This window comes from Ambystoma mexicanum, chromosome 8 (genome assembly GCF_040938575.1).
Source record: "Ambystoma mexicanum isolate Mex_15411 chromosome 8, UKY_AmexF1_1, whole genome shotgun sequence".
Lineage (NCBI taxonomy): Eukaryota > Metazoa > Chordata > Amphibia > Caudata > Ambystomatidae > Ambystoma > Ambystoma mexicanum.
The window spans coordinates 1196420138-1196440241 of NC_090929.1; the positions used below are offsets into that span (position 1 = coordinate 1196420138).

At 43.3% G+C, this 20104-nt stretch overlaps 1 protein-coding gene across 3 annotated transcripts in view; it reads left to right on the top strand.

Annotated features, from left to right (window-relative positions):
- SGMS1 (sphingomyelin synthase 1) overlaps positions 1-20104 on the top strand; it is a 1534398-nt gene that overhangs the window by 967862 nt on the left and 546432 nt on the right. For all 3 annotated transcript variants that reach the window (XM_069611296.1, XM_069611295.1, XM_069611298.1), the window contains one exon: positions 13737-13796. The gene's annotated coding sequence lies outside the window, so the exon portion shown is untranslated. The remainder of the gene's footprint in view (positions 1-13736; positions 13797-20104) is intronic.

Sequence of the window (20104 nt, forward strand, 5' to 3'; positions counted from 1 at the left end):
GTGATCTGTATAAACAGTCACAGTATGGCGGGCCCCCAACAAATTATGCCTCCACTCAGCAAAGGCATCCCTGATAAGTAAACAACTTGCGTTCAGTGACGGTCTAGTTCCTTTTGGAGGGGTTCAGCTTGTGGGGAAAAACTGGCCACCGGATGAGTCTTACCAATGCTGGAACACTTTGAATCAACACCGCCCCTATAGCGACACTAGAGGCGTCTGCTTCCACTAGAAATGGTTGCTGGGGATCAGGATGTTGCAGGACTGGAGCTGTGGTGAAAGCAAATTTTAGAGACACGAATGCCTTGTGGGCAGCTGAATTCCAACTAAAGGGTACCTTTGGGCTTTTGAGACTGGTTAATGTTTTCACTATAGAAGAAAAGGAATGCACAAATCTTCTATAAAAATTGGCAAAGCCGAGAAACTGTCTAAAAACGGCTTTCACCTTTGACTGGTTCATCTTAACTCCTTTGTGCGTTATCTCATAGCTCAAGAACTCTTCTTCTGTCCCGTTGAAGACACACTTTTCAGCTTTGGCGAACAAGTGTTGTTCTCTTAATCTTTATAACACGGAACGGACATGTTCCAATTGGTGCTCATAAGAATCAGAGTAAATCGGGATATCATCCAGATAGATGACTGCATACTGATCCAGCATATCTTGCAAGATGTAATTCATGAAATATTGCAACGTTGCTGGCACATTACAAAGCCCAAAGGGCATCACTAAATACTCAAACAAACCATAACATGTTTTGAAAGCGGTTTTCCACTCATCCATGTCTTTTATTCTAACCAGATTGCCCTGTCTTTTATTCTAACCAGATTGTAGGCACCCCTTAGGTCTAATTTTGTGAATATAACAGAAGAACCTAGTGGATCAATTAAGACCGAGATGAGTGGTAAAGGCTATCGGTTCTTGATGGTTATGGCATTGAAGGCTCTGTAGTCGATGCATGCCCTTGGATCTCCCTCCTTTTTAGGCACAAAGAACAACAGGATGCAGCAGGAGATCTGGAGGGACAGATGAATCTGTTTGCCAATGCCTTATTCAAGAAATCCCTCAGTACCTTGTCTTCATTGACTGAGAGGAAGTATACATGACCGCTGGGTATTTTAGACCCCGGGATCAATTGTATTGGGCAGTCATAGGGACAGTGAGGAGGCAGCTGTTCAGCTCTACCCTTGTCGAAGACGTCCAAAAAGATCTGATACACACTATGTATCCCAATGTCAGCTGTTCTGGTTATGGCACTGACTGAAGAAATAGACTCAAGGATAGCAACACAAGGGGAGCCAGATACGGTAGCGCTGGAGTTAAAGCAATGAGTTTTACAATAATCCGACAGAAATGTGACTTTGTGCTTTTCCCAATCTATGTGCGGATTGTGAACCCATAAGGAAGGTATGCCCAAAATGACTTTATATTGAGGGGCTGCAATATTGTCAAAGGATATGCATTCCCGATGCCTGGAATCAGCAGACATCACGATACAATGCTTTTGTTCTGTCACTAGACCAGAACCAAGGGCAGTTCCGTCTACCACATTGACCCCCTCAGGTTGGCGTTTGGGGACGATTGGAACACCGATTTGACGGGTGTATAATATGTCCAGTTAATTCCCAGTTGCACCCGAGTCCTTCACGGATCGGGTTTGCAAAAGAGTCTCATTAGTTATGGAAAAAGATATAGATAAAGAAACTGGTAACAACATGGTCGGAGATTGAGAGTCCAGGTGCCAATTACTCAACTGGGGGAGTCCATCTACAGTCAAGTTTTGGAGTTTCCCTGTTTCCGAACCGGTCTTTTTGGGCAGTTCAGTAGGAAATGGTTTAACGAACCACAATACATACATAAATTGGCTTTACGTCTATGTTCTCTTTCTGCATTGGATAAAGGACCTCAAATGGTACCAATTTGCATGGGTTCAGCATCTGTAGCGGCTGTGACTGTGTGTTCTGTAGCATTCAGGAGATGTATTAGCCTTCTTTCACCTTTCCTCTTCTCCCTTCGAGCATCTATCTGCAGAACAAGGTCAAGTAATTCAGGAAATCCCACAGGTACTACTGAAACCGTGGCAAGTATATCCTTCGGTTCATCTCATAAGCCTTTATAGAAGACTGCACCCTTTTTATCTTCTGGCCATCTAGTTTCTGAGGCTAACTGATTAAACTTGGCCAAATAAGAAAGTAAAGGAGAGTTCCCTTCTTTTAGGTTGAGGAGCTCTAGGTTGGTGGCCTGCGTCTTATAGTGAGCATCAAAGACACGATCCGTAGCAGTGATAAGGGAATCAGTCATATAATAAATAGCTATTCATTTCTAGCAATGGACTGGCTCAAGCAGCTGCAGTACCGCCAAGGTACGAAAGAACAAATGCAGTTTTGGTGGTGACATCAGGAAACGAGGCAGGGCAACACAGAAAATGCAACTTGTATTGACTAATGAAGGTCTGATATGTCTTGGGCTCACCTTGGAATCTTTCGGGGGGAGTCAATGGAAATTGGGATGACATTAAGAGAGGGACCATATTTTGCATAGGAACAGGGATATGCTGGTTCCGCTTGTAAAGACTGGAGGGGGTGTCTGTAATCCTGCTCTCTATATGGTAGAGGAGAGGCACAGAAGACCCTAGCCAAGATTCTCTATTTGGCAAACATGGGCGAGCAATCAAGGCCTAGCTTCTCAGGAGGTGATGCAGGCTGGATCTTAAGTACAGGGTAGTCCCCACGCACCCACAAAGGAATGTCCACGCACTGTGTTAGTTAAAACACTGTCTATATATAATTGAGGTTCAAGGTTACATACACAATCACACTAACTCACTTTGTGCTCAGTTAATCTACAAGGGCAAATATAAACAGTTCTAAGTGGTACCACAATTATTATCAGATTTCATTAAAGTGCATCAACTGTACTCTGGTCAAATGTCACACAAATCAATTAATAAAGGTAACCAACAATAGACATAGAAGGGAAAGCAGTTGGTTAGAACAATTGGTAGAATACTGGCCCTTACCACTAGACACAGTTCTGTGTGGAGATCCCCCCCCCCAACCTGGGCAACCTGTAAAATAAAGATCTACTACAAGCCCAGTCCATATATTGTTCAATGAGTCTTTTTCCCTTCTAAAATGTTTCTACCAACCAAATGTACCTGGAATAGCAGAGTTCCTCGAGGAGGCGTTGAGGGATCCTTCTTGAGTGACTCCCTTTAAAGCAGGAACCACGGATCGTCGATGGGCCTTGAGGAAAGTGAACTCGGCGTCGAGAATCCTTGATGGAAGTTTGACGGCGTTGAGGCACTTGCTTCGGTCTTGGAGCTGCTCGTCGGCAACGAGTTGAAGACGTCCTGCAAGGAAGAGGCGTGTGGGGCACCTCGATGTCGATAGTGCAGGACCCCAAAGAGGTTGTGAAGAACTTTGGCCCAGCAAGGGCGTCTTGTCGTCCTGCGTCTCTACGGTCTTTGGGTGGAGGGAAACCCACCGGCGGATGCTCCTTGGCATGTCGACGGCCTGGCCTTCTCTGGCAGGATAAGGTGGTCGGCGGTGTGGACGGGTGCATCCGGGAATTAAATGACTTAATCAGTGGAGCGTTGCGGCACCGGTTGTCGATGGCACGGCGTCAAGTGGTCCCCGCTTCTGGGCAACACGGCTTTGACGGGCATCCAGCGGTTATAGCAAACCTGCGAACCCTGGTCGACGGAAGGTCTGGTGCTTCTCTTTGTTCTCCTTGACGGTCCCTGTCTCCGTCGGTAGCCTATTCAGGGTCTGACTTTCAGGGAGCTTCGGTGAAGGTTAGCAGTGCTCGATGGTCCCTCGGAGCTCAAGAAGAGGGTGCCTAACCAGATCCTCTCTTGGATCAGTCTCGACGTCACAGCGGCTTTCAGATTGCAGTGAAGGTAACAGCAGTCAACCTTCTTCTTCAGGCTCGGCTTCGAGATCAAGCATCAGTTTCGACTTCAGCTTCTTAACAAATTCTAGCAGTGAGAGGCCCCCAGATATACTGTTGATCTGCCATTCCTTCTGCTGGGTCACACTCATGCAACCAATCACTCAGAAGGGCTTTCAGCAGTCAGTCAGCCAATCAGGCATACAGTGCATTCAGGCCATTCTCCTCCCTCTCAGACACTGACAACAAGGAATGTGTATTGGGACAAGTACCCAGCCATTCATCACTACACACTGCATTCATACCAGTTTCGGGCAGGGCTGTCTTAGTTATTGTGTTTCATGCCAGAAACCAGACATGCACAACAAGAAGTGCATATTGGGCACACACTCCATTCACCCAGATCCCACCCACAGGGTGTACCCACAACATACAGTCAATGGGAAGGCTCCAGCCAGTCTGGCCTGGACTTCACTACAATACCATATTTGGAACTTCCACCCAAAAGCCAGTCGGGGGGAAGGGACAGAGTCCGGGCTTCCCAGGTCTTTGGGAAAACAAGGTAACAGGCAATAGAAAGCAAGAGGCCACAGGAGCCATCTTGTTTCCTATCAGGAATCAACTGATTCCAATGGCAGGGCCTGGGTATCCCAAGATGGAGGATACTCGGAGCACCTGTCAAATTCAGCATGGAGCTGCCACCAGCCCATACCATGCTCTGTGGGCCACACACAGGTGCCCAAAAACATACACTAGGGGCACAGGGTTCTACTCCCACCCATGGGTGCCATAAGGGTATCCCAAGGGTCTGTACACCAAACCAAAAATAGGAAGAGCTGCACTGACAGGAGTCCCACATGGACCCTTGGGCAGAAAACAATACAGAACACAAATGAAAAAGAATTGCAGGACAAGGACAGGGAAGCCCTGTCCCTCCAATGCATTTCCAGCATCACACCGCTGCTGCTGCAAATTCAGGCTCCTGGGGTGGTGGTCGTACCATATCACATAATGAGTCCATCCTGTGATGGATAGCTGTATGTGCCGCAGTCATGTCATTAAGTAATTCTGCTACCAGTTGCAGTAGGTCGGCCAATGTATGATATGATAAGGCGTTTATAATGCCCCTATGCACAAGTGTTTCAAGGCGCGAAATGTATTGGCAGCATCTATTGGTAAGGCTAATAATTCTGTTAATGCTCACAAGTAGGCCTTCTGTTAATACTCACGAGTACGGCTGTAGACTGACAATCTCCTCGGGTAATGACCATGAGGAGATTGCCAAATGAGTCTTCCTCGATCAGCCCTATCATAGGGCCTCCTCAAGGGGGGCAATCTTTCTTATGAAGCACTGCCCTGTCCGTTGAGCTATACAGACAGAGCTGTGATTCAGATGAAAGAGCAAAAAATATCAGCAGGTGTACGCCAGGCTGCCAAGAAAGACGGGTTTTAGTATGAATCTACTTGAAAGGAGTAAATCTGCAATTTCTGGGAAAGCACTAACCTCTGCAGTACTGGATTTAAGCCTAAAGCAGAGGTTTTCAAACTGTGGGGCGCCGGCCACATCACAAGGGGTGCGGGAGAACCCAGCATGAAGTGTAAATTAAAAAAAGAAAACCACTTTTTTTATTTATTTAGATTGGAAGAAATGGGCAGGGGCGGCACACATGGCCGGACCGGAGCATAAAACTGTCTCCGGCACCAATGAAAAAGTGGCCCGCATTTGCAAATGGATATTCATTCCTGAGTCAGACTGTTTTTTGTTGAAATGTAAGCAAATTGTGATATTTAAAGAATATTTATTCAGCAACAATGCTCAAAACTACTAACTGCATAGTGAAGTTACTCATCAAACTGGCCCATATTGTCCAAAAAAGTGGTCCATTTTGACTGCCCCACACAGGAATTTTGCATTTGCATTTTTTGGTACAGGCATTGCCTTATAGGCCAGTGTGAGCCTAGTGGCTCATCCATAACGGGAAAGGGGGCGTACATCCAGTGGTGCGCTCACCCATTATGGAGGAGCTGAGGTGCCAGCCCAGTGAAACACTGACTCCCTCAGCTGCTTTTTCCAGGCTGGCTGACCATTGCTCCTAGGCTGGCTGAACTGTCAAAGGGAAACTGTGTCCATTTGACAGTTCAGTTCAGTTCCCTAGCCTCACATGCTCACTGAGCCATCCAAGGCTGGGGGTGTTTTGCTTCGCCTGCCTTGCATAGCTCATTGGAACTGCTGACTGGGGCACTGCATGTCTTGACTGTTTCGGGCTTCCTCGCTGCGCTCAGTCACTTTGGCAGATCTGGTGGAAATATTTATGCCCCTCCACTTAAAAAATTCACCAGCCACCACTGGCCCTGGGTCTGTGCTGGGAGCAGGGTGGGGGAGCCTAGGGACTGTGGTGGGAGTAGGATGGGGGGAGCCATGATGGGGTGGGGAGAGCACAGGGACTGGGCTAGGAGTAGGATGAGGGAGTCCAGAGACTGTGATCGGAGCAGGTGGGGGAGCCCAGGGACTATACTTGGGGTAGGGTGCATTGACGGTGCGCGATTGTTCATAGCCATTTGGACTTACTGTCCATTTGGCATTTTTGGGGTAGCCCCTGCTTGCCTACATTTTGCTTGGGGGGCCCAGACCTAACAAGTTTGAAGACCACTAGCCTAAAGAATAGTAGAGGAAGTCTATTGGTCAAAAACTCAGTGTTTGATTCCAAAGTAGTAAACGTAGGAGTCTTGAGGACTACAACGAGGGAGCACACAACTGGAGAAAGAGGACTAGATGCAAAAAAGGACCTACCCCCGGGGGGAACAAGGATGCACTAACGACAATCTGAGTGCACAATTGTATAAGCTGCATAGCGTCCAAAGATCTGTGCACAGCGCTGGTTCAAAGAGATAAGGGGAATTCTGCTGTTTCACACTCCCACACAGGAAACACCAGTTGTTGAATGTCAAACACAAGTACGGGTTTAGGGGAGATCCGAGATGCAATCCTTTTAACAGAAGCAGAGTTCGTAAACCAGGATAGACCAAAGAAACAAACCAATTAATGTGTAATCCACAGAGTAGTCAGGAAGCAGAGCCAAGGGTCAATAACGGAGATCAGAATGGCAGAAATTCAAAGTCAGAACGTGAGGTAACTTACTTTAATTAGAAACACAAGTGCCATGGAGGTTTGGTTCTTTATGCTTCAGCTGTGTTGCTGGTACCTGCTGATGTCCTGCCGCGCGTCGGATTCCCTTGACAATGGGGGGCAGTCTCAGACGTGAACACGCTGTGATCGACTGGGGGACTCCATCTACAGTAAAGCGTTGGTGGAGGTGCCATGGCAACCGCCAGGAGCGCAGGCAGGACAGCAAAGGCATAAGCAGTTTGCGTAGCAGGCAGTGCCTTTGTCCGTGAATCTTGACATAAAACGTGACAGTGTAAAATCCTTGACTTGCTAAAAGCAGCTGCTTTTCCAGATGATGGGCTGTAGGTGTTCAGGTAGAGATTGACTCTGCTGCTTAAAACCCTAGAGAATTGCCTCTGCACTTTAGGGACCCCTTTCGGTACACCTTCCCAAGTATGAGTACCTTGGTGAGGTGGCTGCATAATATCCACCTCGCTCGTGAGGAAACAGAGTACAGGTACCTCCTAAATGTGTGTAAGGTTCCCAAGAAAGATTGAGCCGAGTGCCTGTGGCACGACTTGGGCTCCTGAGATCAGACAGGTTGACTGTTGAGGTACTGGGGAAGGACAACATTACTGCCCAGCTAATGATCTTGATACCCATAAATCAGCCCTACACACAAGGTAATTACATCTAGAGCTGTGCCTGCATTTCTGGTTCAGCTGACTGGGGTCAAGACCTTCAAATGAGGGTCTTGTGAAGTATTTAAACCCTTTGCAATAGCCTAAAATGGCACTCGGATTTTAACAAATAATTATGACTAAATAATGATGTCCATATGTTTTATCACAGTCTCAGGGATGTCATATCGCTAGCAACTATAAGGTAAGATAGCACACAAGGCATACAGTTTACAAAGCAGGTATAAATTGAAAACACAGTGAAGTCAAATCACACATGGAAAAGTTGACTTTTTTCTAGTTTGCAGTTTTAAATGTCAAACGGTTTTTCAGAAAAACGTGGGAAATACTCTGAATTGGAATGCAGTTCTTGGGCTTGGGGATAGAGGCACATCACAAGGGCAATATAGAAGGGGGAAGGTGGGCTATAGCTAGAGAACTGGATGACATTTGCAAGATAAAAGGAGGTTCAGTTTTGGTAAAAATAAAGCAGTTAAAGGGAGGAAATCAGTTTGGAAAGAAAAAGGACAAGTTTTACTTAGATTATCCAGACAAAATTGTTAAAGACACGGTATGATCCCGGGTTAATTTGCAACTTAACCCTTTCACCCCACGTTCAGATCTATGTGGGAATTCATTTTAATTATTCCAAATATTGCTAAGGAGTTACAAAATGAGGTGAATGAAAGAATTGCGCTAACACTAGAAAAACAAGGACAGGGTGCACAGAGAATTAGAACAGTTTAGACAAGTTATCGGTATGGATAGGATTACTTAGAAAATATGGCAAAGATAAAGGGGTCAGGATGGGGTATGCTATGAGTTGCTATGGAATGGGGAAATACTCACAATCAGCACTTGAGTTTGGAATTTGGGACAGCCAACCGGGTTCTGGGCTCAAAAGGTTCTGGTCCCTGGCTAGCGGACTATTCTGGTAAGACAGCTGGGCAAAGGTCTGGTTACGGCACAGCGACGCCTCCGCTGGATGGAGCAGGTAAACAGGGCAAGCAGGCGGCACCGGAGAATCCTTACCCTTTCCCTTTTCTCCCAGACGTTAGTGGGATTTTGTAATGGGGTTTTAGCGCTGAAGGGTGGTTCTGCCTGGATAGGAAGGCCTGGGTCAACTATCTCTTTTCTGGCAGTGGGGTCTGGAATCTTGCAGAGTGAAGGTGGAATATCTGGATACGCAGGCGCTGGAAAATTCAGAAGAGTGTCCAGAGTTCTGTCAGCCACCCTTCTTTATAAGGCATGGTGACATCATAGGATTATATGGTGGGGCAGGCTTAGCTGGGCACGCCTCTAAACAACTGGATTGGTCAGAGGTGATTGTTACCGACTTGCTGTCAGCTGGTTGGATTCTTAGGGAGATGACACCAGCTTTCTGAGGTGGGCTTTACAATGCAAAGGATAAACCCACAGTTACTTTAGCTAAAATCATTCTTCACATAAATCACATATTTGTATACTTGTGGCCTTTTAACAAATTACATAGGCAGATTACATATTTTATGCAGAGCATGCAGTCCAATTCTCACATTTGTAGGACTTTGTTTCGTCCGTCTAATAGTTTTTTGCAATGGTTTTCAGTGATAAATATTCAACTTAAAATTCTACAACTTAATACATGGGTATCGATTATCATAATGCATGTAAGTATTGAATTTCACAGTGGCATCATGTACACTTTCCTCAGACTATCCAGTTCTCTGCCATTTGTGTTCCCAAGATGGCAGTAAAGGCTAGTACGTCTTAAATTAAAAACCACAACATTACATTTAAACTGTTAACTTTTTACATTCCTGCGAAGTCCTGTTGCAAAGATAAGTCTTAAAAGTTTATTAATAAAATAGTATTTTGAGGCAAATGGTCAGCTTTGATCACCAAAACGGGCATAGCTTACAAGGCTGCTCTTGAGTTGGCTTTGAAGCTCCCAGTTTAAGTTGCGGGAAGTGTGATTTCCTATTCCACATGTCCGTGTCCCAGAATTTCAATTTTAAGGGGCCTCATCCCAGACAAGTTTTCAAACCTAGTAATTAACATGCATATGTCCTAGAATCTATTGTGTCCCTTAAGCCATGGCAGAAAACCTGTTAGGCCAGTTTTCAGAAGACAGCCCATGTCTTTATTTCTTATTTTATTTTGTCCTGAATCAGAAGCAAGCCTGTTAAAATCAGCCTGTTAAAATAAAACATCCTATATATGTTTCCCAGCAAAAACCCATTTACATTGCTAGGCAAGGACACGTTTTTATTCAACATTGTACTTTTAAAACAGGCATTTTATTTTCTTCTGGTTTGCAAAAGCCCATTTTGACACATAGTGAATGCTGCTCGGTTTTCTCTTCCATCTAACTTCCCAATAGTGTTCTGTTGCACTAGCCAGCTTCTTTTACACAACAGTCTGTACAAGGCAAAGGTCTCCTGAAATTGACATGTGCACAAAGAGCTAGGGCTTCTTTTTGCAGGGTTTATTTTTGACACGTTGTCGCAAAAGTCAAACACTTTCCCATATGGCTGAAGTGGAGTTTCTGTTGATTTCCCAGATTTGGCTGACCCAGCCCGTCATGCAGGGATCATGCTTTCTTCTGCTAAAGCACAATGTGAATATGGATGGGCATGTCAGGGTCTTACTGATAAATGTAGACTGATGATTAAGAGATGAACATTTTGTCAGGGCAGCATCTTTTTTCATGTAAAATATTTCCCTTTTTCAATGGGAACTTTTTGCAAGCAGCAGCACAGCGTGGCTTTTCAATTCACTTATTTTGGTGCACACGACAACACATACTGGCTGCCTTTCTCAGTGTGCTCCCTGCCCCAAATGGCCCAATATGTGCTTGGCAAGATGGTACAGCCATCTTTGTGTAGCTGCAAAGCACAGTTTTGATGTGAGGCAGTGGTGCTCAAAGGAGCCAGCGCATCCATTTTGCTGTTTCTGCTGAAGTGCAGCTTGGTGATGTGGCCAAGTACTACTGAGTGGGTAAATATATCCCACATTCTACAATATTTTCTAAATGCTATCAGGTAAACCTGTGTCCCAAACGTGATGTCCTCTTGCTCCCTTTATATAAGGGGGACCAATATCTACTTGGGCGCCCTGGGATAAAAATGTATTCCCAAAAAGGCATCGGAATCAGTAATTTTGTATTTGTATTTCTTTATTTGTATGGAGCCGGTAGCCCGCGGGCATCGGGGCGCAACATAGAAACAGGGAACCGGGATTACATATCAAACGGGACACTTGGCAAGCCAAATAGAGAGACAGATAGACCTGATTAACCATCAAATTATTCTGTTCATTTGAATAGATGTGTTTTCAGACTTTTTCTGAAAAAGTAACGATTAGACTCTAGTCTCAGATTTAATGGTAGACTATTTCAGTTAACGGCTGCACGAGTTTGAAAGGCTTGGCCTAAGCCATTTGCTTTCTTGTGTGGTCTAACCACGATGTGTCCCATGTTTTCTGATCTTAACGTGCATGTTGGTAGATAGCAGACAATCTTTGATTTCAGGTTTGCCGGTGCTTTTCCATACAGACACTTGTGGACTAGTGTCATTGATTTAAAGAGGACTCTGTATTCCACTTTGAGCTAGTGTAGCTCCCTCCTAGCTGTGCTCAGTCCTCCATTTCTGTTTAATGATCCTCACTGCGTTATTTTGGACAAGTTGATGTTAACTATGCATTGTTTGCTGGCCCCAAGCAGAAGTGCATTACCATAGTCCAGGCGTGTGTTCAGTCTAGATAGTGCGGCCTTAATGTTTTTGTAAATAAACGTTTAGGGGCTTCTGCCCCAATGAAAGGCAGGGAAGATGGGTAGGATGCAAATTGTTAAATGAAATGAAATGACTCGAGAGAATGCCATTGATATTCATTAAATGATGACCAAATAAAGATACTAGCACACTGCCTTTGGTGTTATGTTTGGTGTATACTTTATTTATTGACCTGAAAGGCAAATATGAAGCATACTATGCTGTGGGACATTATGCAATTCTGAGTAAATATAAGCACCAGTACATGCACACAGAAACATACACACATACTTGGGTTTCTTGCTCTGTCCATGAAAATGGAGCTAGTGTTGGTGAACGAACGTCCATCGCCATGTAGGTGGCTAGGTAGGGAAAACAATGCCGAAGAACTCATTTGAGCACGTGCTGTGCCCTAAACCAGGCCTGTCACACGGGTTTGCGCTATAACACAAAACGGAGCTGTAATTCCTTGCAGAGATGTGTAAGAGTCTTTCCTAATTCTGGAATAGCAGGGGGTACAGTAGGTCAAGATTGAGATGCATTGGTAAATGTGGACCAGTGTGTCTCTCCTATATCTGGAATAATAGGAGATGCTCTAGGTCATGCTTCGGTTGCCATTGGTGGATCCCCATAGTGGCAGATGCAAGGGATGCTGGAAATTGGGATTGAGATACAGTAATGTACTGGCTGGCAATACCAGAACTGAAATATCCGCGCTTTCTGTTGATTTAAGTGCATTAGCAAGCTATGTGGGTCCAGGTAATGGAAAAATAGTGCCAAATGGAAAGTAAGAGCCTGAGTATTTTTTAAGACCATCCCCTTTTCAGTGACCTCTTTTGACCCCTCGGTTTCCCTCATAATGACTATGGTGTGTGATAGTTGTGCTGTATTTCATACTACGCCTATGTGACCTTCAGTGTGTAGAAAACATGTTGCCAGAGGCAATCAGTTTTATAGAAAACTATGGAGCATTCCAGCCAGACGAGTGCTATTGGAAAAATAATTCTGCAGCGTCAAACACGTGTCAGCCTTTTGCCTGATGACTGTCTCTTCCCCTATCCCAGTGCCCTTTGAGAGGCACTAGCCTCTCGTGAGATCGCCCAATGCCCATTTTGGCCAGTTGGCTCATTGATACTCTCCTTGCTTAATTGCTTTGGTATTGTTGGACAGCACGGGCTCTGGAAGAGTATTAAGAAGGATAGGGTCGCTCCCTACTTTGATTTTAAAGGGAGACTACGTGTCCTACTCTATATAAACCTTAGGCAGCCACTACTATTCAAGGACCGTTCAAAGGCTAGTTGTAATAGTTCTATGGTGGCATTTCCAATGGTCAGCACTGGTGACCTTCTGCTGGAACTACACTGAGAGTGCAAATGATGCATTCACATAGTCACTGACGATGGTGCAGGTATCTCTGAAGGTATTTTCAAATGGGGCAATGTGGCATCTTGATGTATACACCTATACGTGTACAGCCCAGTCCCACCTTCCTGAACATTTCTTGTGGGTTGCATTGTTTTATTGGCTAGATAAAAAAAGGGCATTGCAGTTTAAATCATCCTTCCCCATATTCACAAACTCGTAGTATCTTCCAAACATTGTGAGGCTGGCATTTTCCCATGGTGCTTCTCCAAGCTTCACCCATAAGACCTGGCCCCAAGGCCTGACTTCATGCATGAGAATTCAGTGATCCCAGGAAGTGGTGCTACTCTTGTTTAAACCCATGACAGCCAGTGGCAGGAACACCATACTAGGGACATGTTAGGCTGGCAAAATCAGATTCAAACTTCGTCTACGAGGACAACAAGGGGAGAGTGAGAACGGCCATTGAGCTGGGAAGAGGGAGGTGCCCATTTTCTGGGAAGGATACACTTTTGTGATCAAGTATTACAATTAATCTACCTCTTGAGAAAATGTCAATGGAATAAATGATGCAACACTTCCATTAGCCACGTTAGTACAAATGTTTGCCTCCAGCTCCGTTAACAGCACAGTGCCTCTATATCCCAGCTCAAAAACGTGGGAAATAAAAGAATGCATTTTTGTTGACTCCGGAATGCATTGCTAAAGACTGTTGGCGGAGTGCCGCTCTCGTAGGATCTTGAACAATTTGTTAGTTAGAAATTAAGTGTTATTAGCAGGTTATGGCCTATTATTGGCAGTTATATAAAGTTTAAGGAATTGAGATTGGCAAAGATTAATGGGAGAAGGAACGTGGTATCTGCCCCAGGTGGGTAACTGAATGCAGTGTATTTTTACTACAAACCTTGCACCACATAAAGAAAATGGATTACAAATGTTTTTTTTTCCAGGATTGTTGAAAACTGAAGACAAGGATGTTTTTGGAAACAAGTGCAACTGGTTGAATTCCGGTAGGTCTTTTAACCTTGCATAACCCCTCCCTGACCTTTGCATGTATAACTAGTGATATATTTATAAAGAGGAAAATGTTGTCTCACTGGTAATCAGTGACAGCCACGGTTGTTGTGAAGTATGAGGTAACGTTTCACTCTGTACTTTGAAGCCATAAAATGCTCCATGAAGGATAGTGATTTTTTAGTGTACGGGAACGCAACATATTGTGTGTTTTATGAAAAGTAAATGCGTAATAATGAAAATACAGTTTGTGATCGAAAACAATAAGCATTGGCAATGCCAACAGTTTGGGCTTTTGTGTAGTTATGGGAGAGGTATTTGCCAGGCATTGCCGTAATGGTACTAGCTGGCCATTAATGATAGCAGCTTGACAATGGTGCACTACCTGGGAATATGATAACAGTGCCTGCAAATACCGATCTGATACCTATCCACAAGCCGGAACTGCTGGCTTTGCCAACACTTGTTTTTAACAGGACTTCAGTGAACATGCATACTGCTTATAAATCAAGTATCTAAAAGCAGACCTGGATAAGACATTTTTATTACACCAGTGGCGTGTTTACACCAGCAATTAAAGCATTTGCTCTCAGAAGACTGCTTTGAGTGCAAAGTTAGATTTTAAGGCTTGATAAAAGTAGCTCAAAGAGATCCCTGGAGGGTGTGGGCAGTGGGGCAGGAAGTGGGTGGGAATGGCCATAGGGATTAGCATAGCCATGGGCAGTCAATAGGTAGGTAAATAACCACATAACACCTACAAGATCGTGTCCCTCCTCATATACCATCTCTCCCTAGTTGACCTACCATGCCTTAATTTCGGCTTTCATTTCAGGTGGCGCTAATGCGCCACCTTATAGATAAAATTAAAAATTACCCAAATAGGAAGGCAACAGGTTAGTGTAGTGTAAGTTGTAGATAAGTGGGAGTCAATGAAGGGTAATTGGGCCCCTTACTTAAAAGGAGAAAACAAACTTTGAAAAAATAAACACTCAATGTGAAATTCAGGAAGTTTCTTTTGACGTGCACAAAAATAATTATGAAAGGTTTATAGAACAATTGCATAATGAAAAAAATGATGACGATTGCATGATATGTAAATTGTATACCGTTACATAACTTATCAACATTGAATTATACTTTGGCATAGTAACAGAATGTACATATTGAATTAATAGTCTTTAGTCTTTAGAATGCCAAGAACGAGGTTCAGCAACACATTAGAAATATACTCTGCTGTAGCTTGTATCACAAATTCCCTCTTTTAAAGTTCTCCCAAATGCCGCAGTGTTTGTGAAAGGGTGAGCCTTGAATAGTAGATCTACATAGAACTTTAAATTCAAACATTGATGAAAGAGTGAGATGGTAAATTACCACAGATGAGCCATACTCCTCTTCGCTAGAAGCATGCATTTATTTGTGCGCGCAAAAGTAACGAGATTTACTTCATAGCAGTCATATGCTTGGGAAAATACTACCCTCCATCAAAGCTGCATATTTGAAAGGGTGAAGAGTTGTGCACATATTAATTATTAATTAATATTTGTAGTTTTCCCAGGCCAAAGTGCGCTTTTCTCCTCACTGATTGTAAGGGTCCTAGATCTGGAGGATGTCTCATATATCAAAAGGCATTTGTACAACGAATATGACTAACAAATAAGTAAAATCCACCTAATTCTCCTGCCTTCCCGACAATGAGTCACGTTAAGCAATGAAATGGCATTAATCAGTTTTAACAGCGATTATTAAGTGAATAGGCCCAAACAACATAATCTGGTTAGGCAAGTGAGAGACAAATTACTGCCCTCTTTATTGGACAAAGTGGTACTCCAAAGTTCACTAAATTGCTTCAAATGACCTTGCGATAGAAAAGCCAGTCTTACCCGATTAAAGATGGACACAACTCTGGAAGGACCTACAGAGCTTTGGTCACTTACCATCCCATAGAGGGGCTTAGTTTAAACAATGTCCCAGGAGGATAGCTCAACGGCAACATGCGTGCCTTGGAAGCAATATGACACGAAGCAACACAGGTTTGATCTCCGGGTCCGTGCTTAGAAGCCTCTCTGTGGTTATGCGCGTTATAAATACGTAGTTAAGACAAAAAAAACAATTACGTAACCACAAAACAATTCCTGTAATAGTGCCTCGATGCCTGCGGGCTGTGTGAGCGCTTTAAAAATGTAAATTAAATTTTAAAAAAATGTATAGATTGGATAAATTACTCAAGATATGCACCGCTGTTCCTGATGTTTGCTCGAGAGATTGTGGTCTGAGGAGACATCCCTTACACATCTGGCAACTATGCCCAAAACTAACAAGCTATTGGAAAGAAATGCTGGGCACCATTAAAAAGTTTGTGTACTTCTGATTCCAAATGACCCAGTAATCTTGGTGTTCGATCCTAGGCTGGATGAATTGCATGGCACGTCCAATGGGAGAATAGTGGCTATATTTGCTTTTAGCCCTGTAAGTTCATTACTGTCAGCTGGATATTACTGACTTCCCCCATTTTACCTGTCTTGGATCCAACAATTATTGGAACTGATGGCGATGGAATCAGTTACATGTAAACGTTCCCTAGGATTATGGTTCTTTGGGATGTTGGGGCCCAACAATTCAATATCTCTTTAGAACACGCTCAACTGCTTTCACAACTTGACAATTTTGCATCTGTTTTGCTAATACATGGTTACAATTTGGTGAGAGCAGGAACGGGAAGTAGACGTGGTGAAACACAAAACCCACTAGCTTCACATACACGATTTTGATTGCAGGGTGAAAATTGTGGACATTTTAGCTGGATTTAGGGACTGTGTGTTTTCTGTTTCTCTCTTACTTAGTCCTTCATCATTTTATAATCACTTGCTTTTTCTCATTTTGAGGTTTTTAATGTCTTTTTTCATTGTGATTGTCGGCTTGTTCTTCTCTCTTGCATTCTTTGTTGCATTGAACAATATTTTGTATTGAAAATGCATAGGCCCTCATTACAAGTCAGGCGTTAAGGGTTTAACGGAGCTGTCGGCGCCATTAACCCTTAACGCCTGATTCACACTTTAACGCCTGCTTTTTGCAGGCGTTAAAGTCCAAGGCACTAAGCGACCTTGGTGCTAATTACGGCACCGTAATTTACGGTGCCGTAATTAGCGCCTTCCCCATCCCCGTTATGCCCTATGGGGCAAAAATAGGAATGGGGAAGGGCAAATGGTGAATGGGAAATTACCGCCCCACTCACCTTGGAATGGGGCGGTAATTCCGCCATCCACCATTGTGCTTATTGACTTTTCTCTGCACCTTGGCTTAATCGCTCTGCTCTTGACATCGACTTAGCATCTTGATATCTGTACTGTTGCAATATCTACTTACTGGCATTGACATTTCTATTGTTTTCCTTCTGTTTCTTTGAATTGTTAAAAATAGTCCAATTAGGCCCTTTTGAAGAAGAAGGGAATCCTCGAAACGCGTTAGCCACAACACAATTGGACATCGCTTTTTGCATCATTTTTTGCTTCTTCGCATTTTAGTATGTTAAATGTAACTAACAAATTATCTTTTATTTGTAAGTGCTTCTTGGCACATTTTTTCTATGTCAAATAAATTGTTATTTACAATCTACATAACATTGTTATGCCCATATGTTTAAACGCCCTTTGTGGTATCTGTAATTAGTGTGCAGGGGACAGGAGGGTCCCAAGTTTGGGTCCTCTTTCCTTTCTCTTTACTGATGTAGGCTTTGTGCCAAGGCCCTTTTTTTTCCTCCCTAGCACCTTAAAACCAATGAACCAGCACATGTTGGATTGTTATCTACTTATTTAAGTTTTCATTTATTACTACTAGGTGTGCACTACTTATCTTCCCCTTCTTTGTTGCATCGAACAACATTTTGTATTGAAAATCCATAGTGTTGAAGTGATTCATCCCTAATCCAATAAATAGATCTTAAATAATAAGTGAGTCTTTCAAACAACAAGATTCCATACTGTTTCCCACCACATTATATCACTAGGTGGCTCTGCATCAAATGATATTACTTTATTTTTTTGCCACCCTTGAAAAGCTATATTATCGCTTGACTCGTACTTGTGCGTTAAGGATAGATTTGTGGGATTGGCAGGCCCAGAATAACTAATTCTGCTTAGTTGTCAAGACTACTCCCACCACTTCTTTAACCACCTGAAGAATATTCTACAAAATGCTTTTAACTTATGGTACCTCCACAGTAAGTAGCCCAATAAGCCCTTCATTCCGCAACCCCTCCAATAGTTCACAGAAATAAAATCAAATGATAATTTAATCCAATCATCTATACACGCCTTTTATAACTTTATTTAAATGTCAATGAGACCGTAAAAACACACTTGCTGTGAAATAAATAAATACACCATATTGCTCCTAAATAAAGAGAAATAAAGCAAAAAGGAAATCTGGAATGCCCCCTCATATGTCTTTAGAACGTTGTCCAATGCAGATAGTCTGTAGGTAAAGCTCTTCGCAGTCATTGGTATAAGATACATCTTTAAGCTGTTCCAAATTATTGGGCTTGATTTTAGATTACCTATGCCTATTGATACAAGGTTTGCAACAAAGCATGCAAGATTAAAAAACCTTCGAATGATAATTGGAGGTTTACCTCTGTCACCAAGGAGAGATTTAAACTGTGCTTAAGCAGGAGGAATAGCCATGATGTATCTTAAAAAAAATGTCCGCTATGTTTGTTCAGAATGATGTAAGTTACAGGCAGCTTTATAACATATCTAAAACGTCTGCTGCCACAGGTAGGCACATTTTGGCATTCTTTGCTTTTATTAGCCCCAAGCCTAGAAAGCCTAGATGTTGGAAAATACAATCTGTTTAATACTATGAGCGTGAATGTATCAGAAAAAAAACAGCTGATTACATTTCAGAGGTTGAACAAGCAAGGCTTTATGCAACGATTCTTGCAAGAAACTGACAGCATCTGCATGCTGTGATACGGCAGTACGAATAATGTTTCCTTAAGCTTACATTGAAAATAATCTAGGGGTACAATCAGAGAAGATGTCACTCAATTTCAACATTCCTTTCTATCCAGTTTATCGCAATCACCCATTCCGTGTTTGGCGCAATATCAAAATAGTTCCAGAGGAACACTCCCCTGTCAAATCAGGATTCAACACCCAAGCGCTGATACATCTTGAACCATGCACTAACTGTGGCACAGGCTGGATGAAAGGAACAGGAGTTGTGATAGTTGGCATTCAATATAACTTCTCATAGATCTGCAGGAGGAGTGACTCTCCTGTCGATCCAGACATCTGGAAGGCCAGAGCCCTTTGATTACCAAAACAATGCACATTGGGCCTGAAAAACAAAATACATAGCTCAGAGTCTGCAGCAAAACGCCCTCTCTGACGTCATGGTTTGATCCCCTCTGCTCATTTCAATCTAGCTTAACCACCCACCCCCTATATAAAACTAATAAGAGCTCTGCACAATGCATCACAAAAGGATATGCCTGGCCAAATCTGAACATTTTCGAAGTAGTACAATAATTTAGGTAACACAATCATTTTTGTAGGGATCAAAATTACTATTGGATAAGCAGGAGCTAAAGGTAGCTCCTGGGTATCCAGCATTAGCCAGTGACCAGGAGCTGCCACATATTATGACCATGTATGCTTTAAATGTTGATTTGATGTGTTCTAATGTCTATTTATTGATTATCCCAAACACAGAGTTAAGTGTTTGTGTGACATCAGTCAAGCGGGGACGGGAAACCCTCTGTCGGGGTGTGATTCCTACCAGTAAAGTAGCAAGAGCCATTCCTTTCCCTGACGGAAACCCTCCAGGGTTGATTGATTTGAAAATAGGGTCCACCTGACTGCTTGATAAAGGCCTGCATCACCTCTGAAGCCAGTATGCACACAATAGTGTCTGCAGAAGGCAAATGGAGTGGACCATGTGGCAACCGTACTTATCCCATCCCGGAAAACATTACGCTGGAAAGCCACAGCCATGATCTTAGCTTTGATAGCGCAAGCACGAAGGTCATCCGCAGAAGGTAGCAGTGATTTATACCCAAATCGAGGCACCTGGAAGCCTGAGTGCCAAGGTGCTATCCCTAGGAGGTAACAATTAAGGCATCCGACTTCCTTATCTGTTTTGTTATGTGAATATAGAACTTAAGAGCTCTCCTGAAATTAAGGGAATGAAGAACTGTGTCCGTCTGAGATTGGGGAATAGGAAAAAACTTGGGAACCACCTCATTAATATAGAAAGATCAAACCAGTTTAGTAAGCTGGGTGTGTTCTGTGATGAAAAGGGGGAG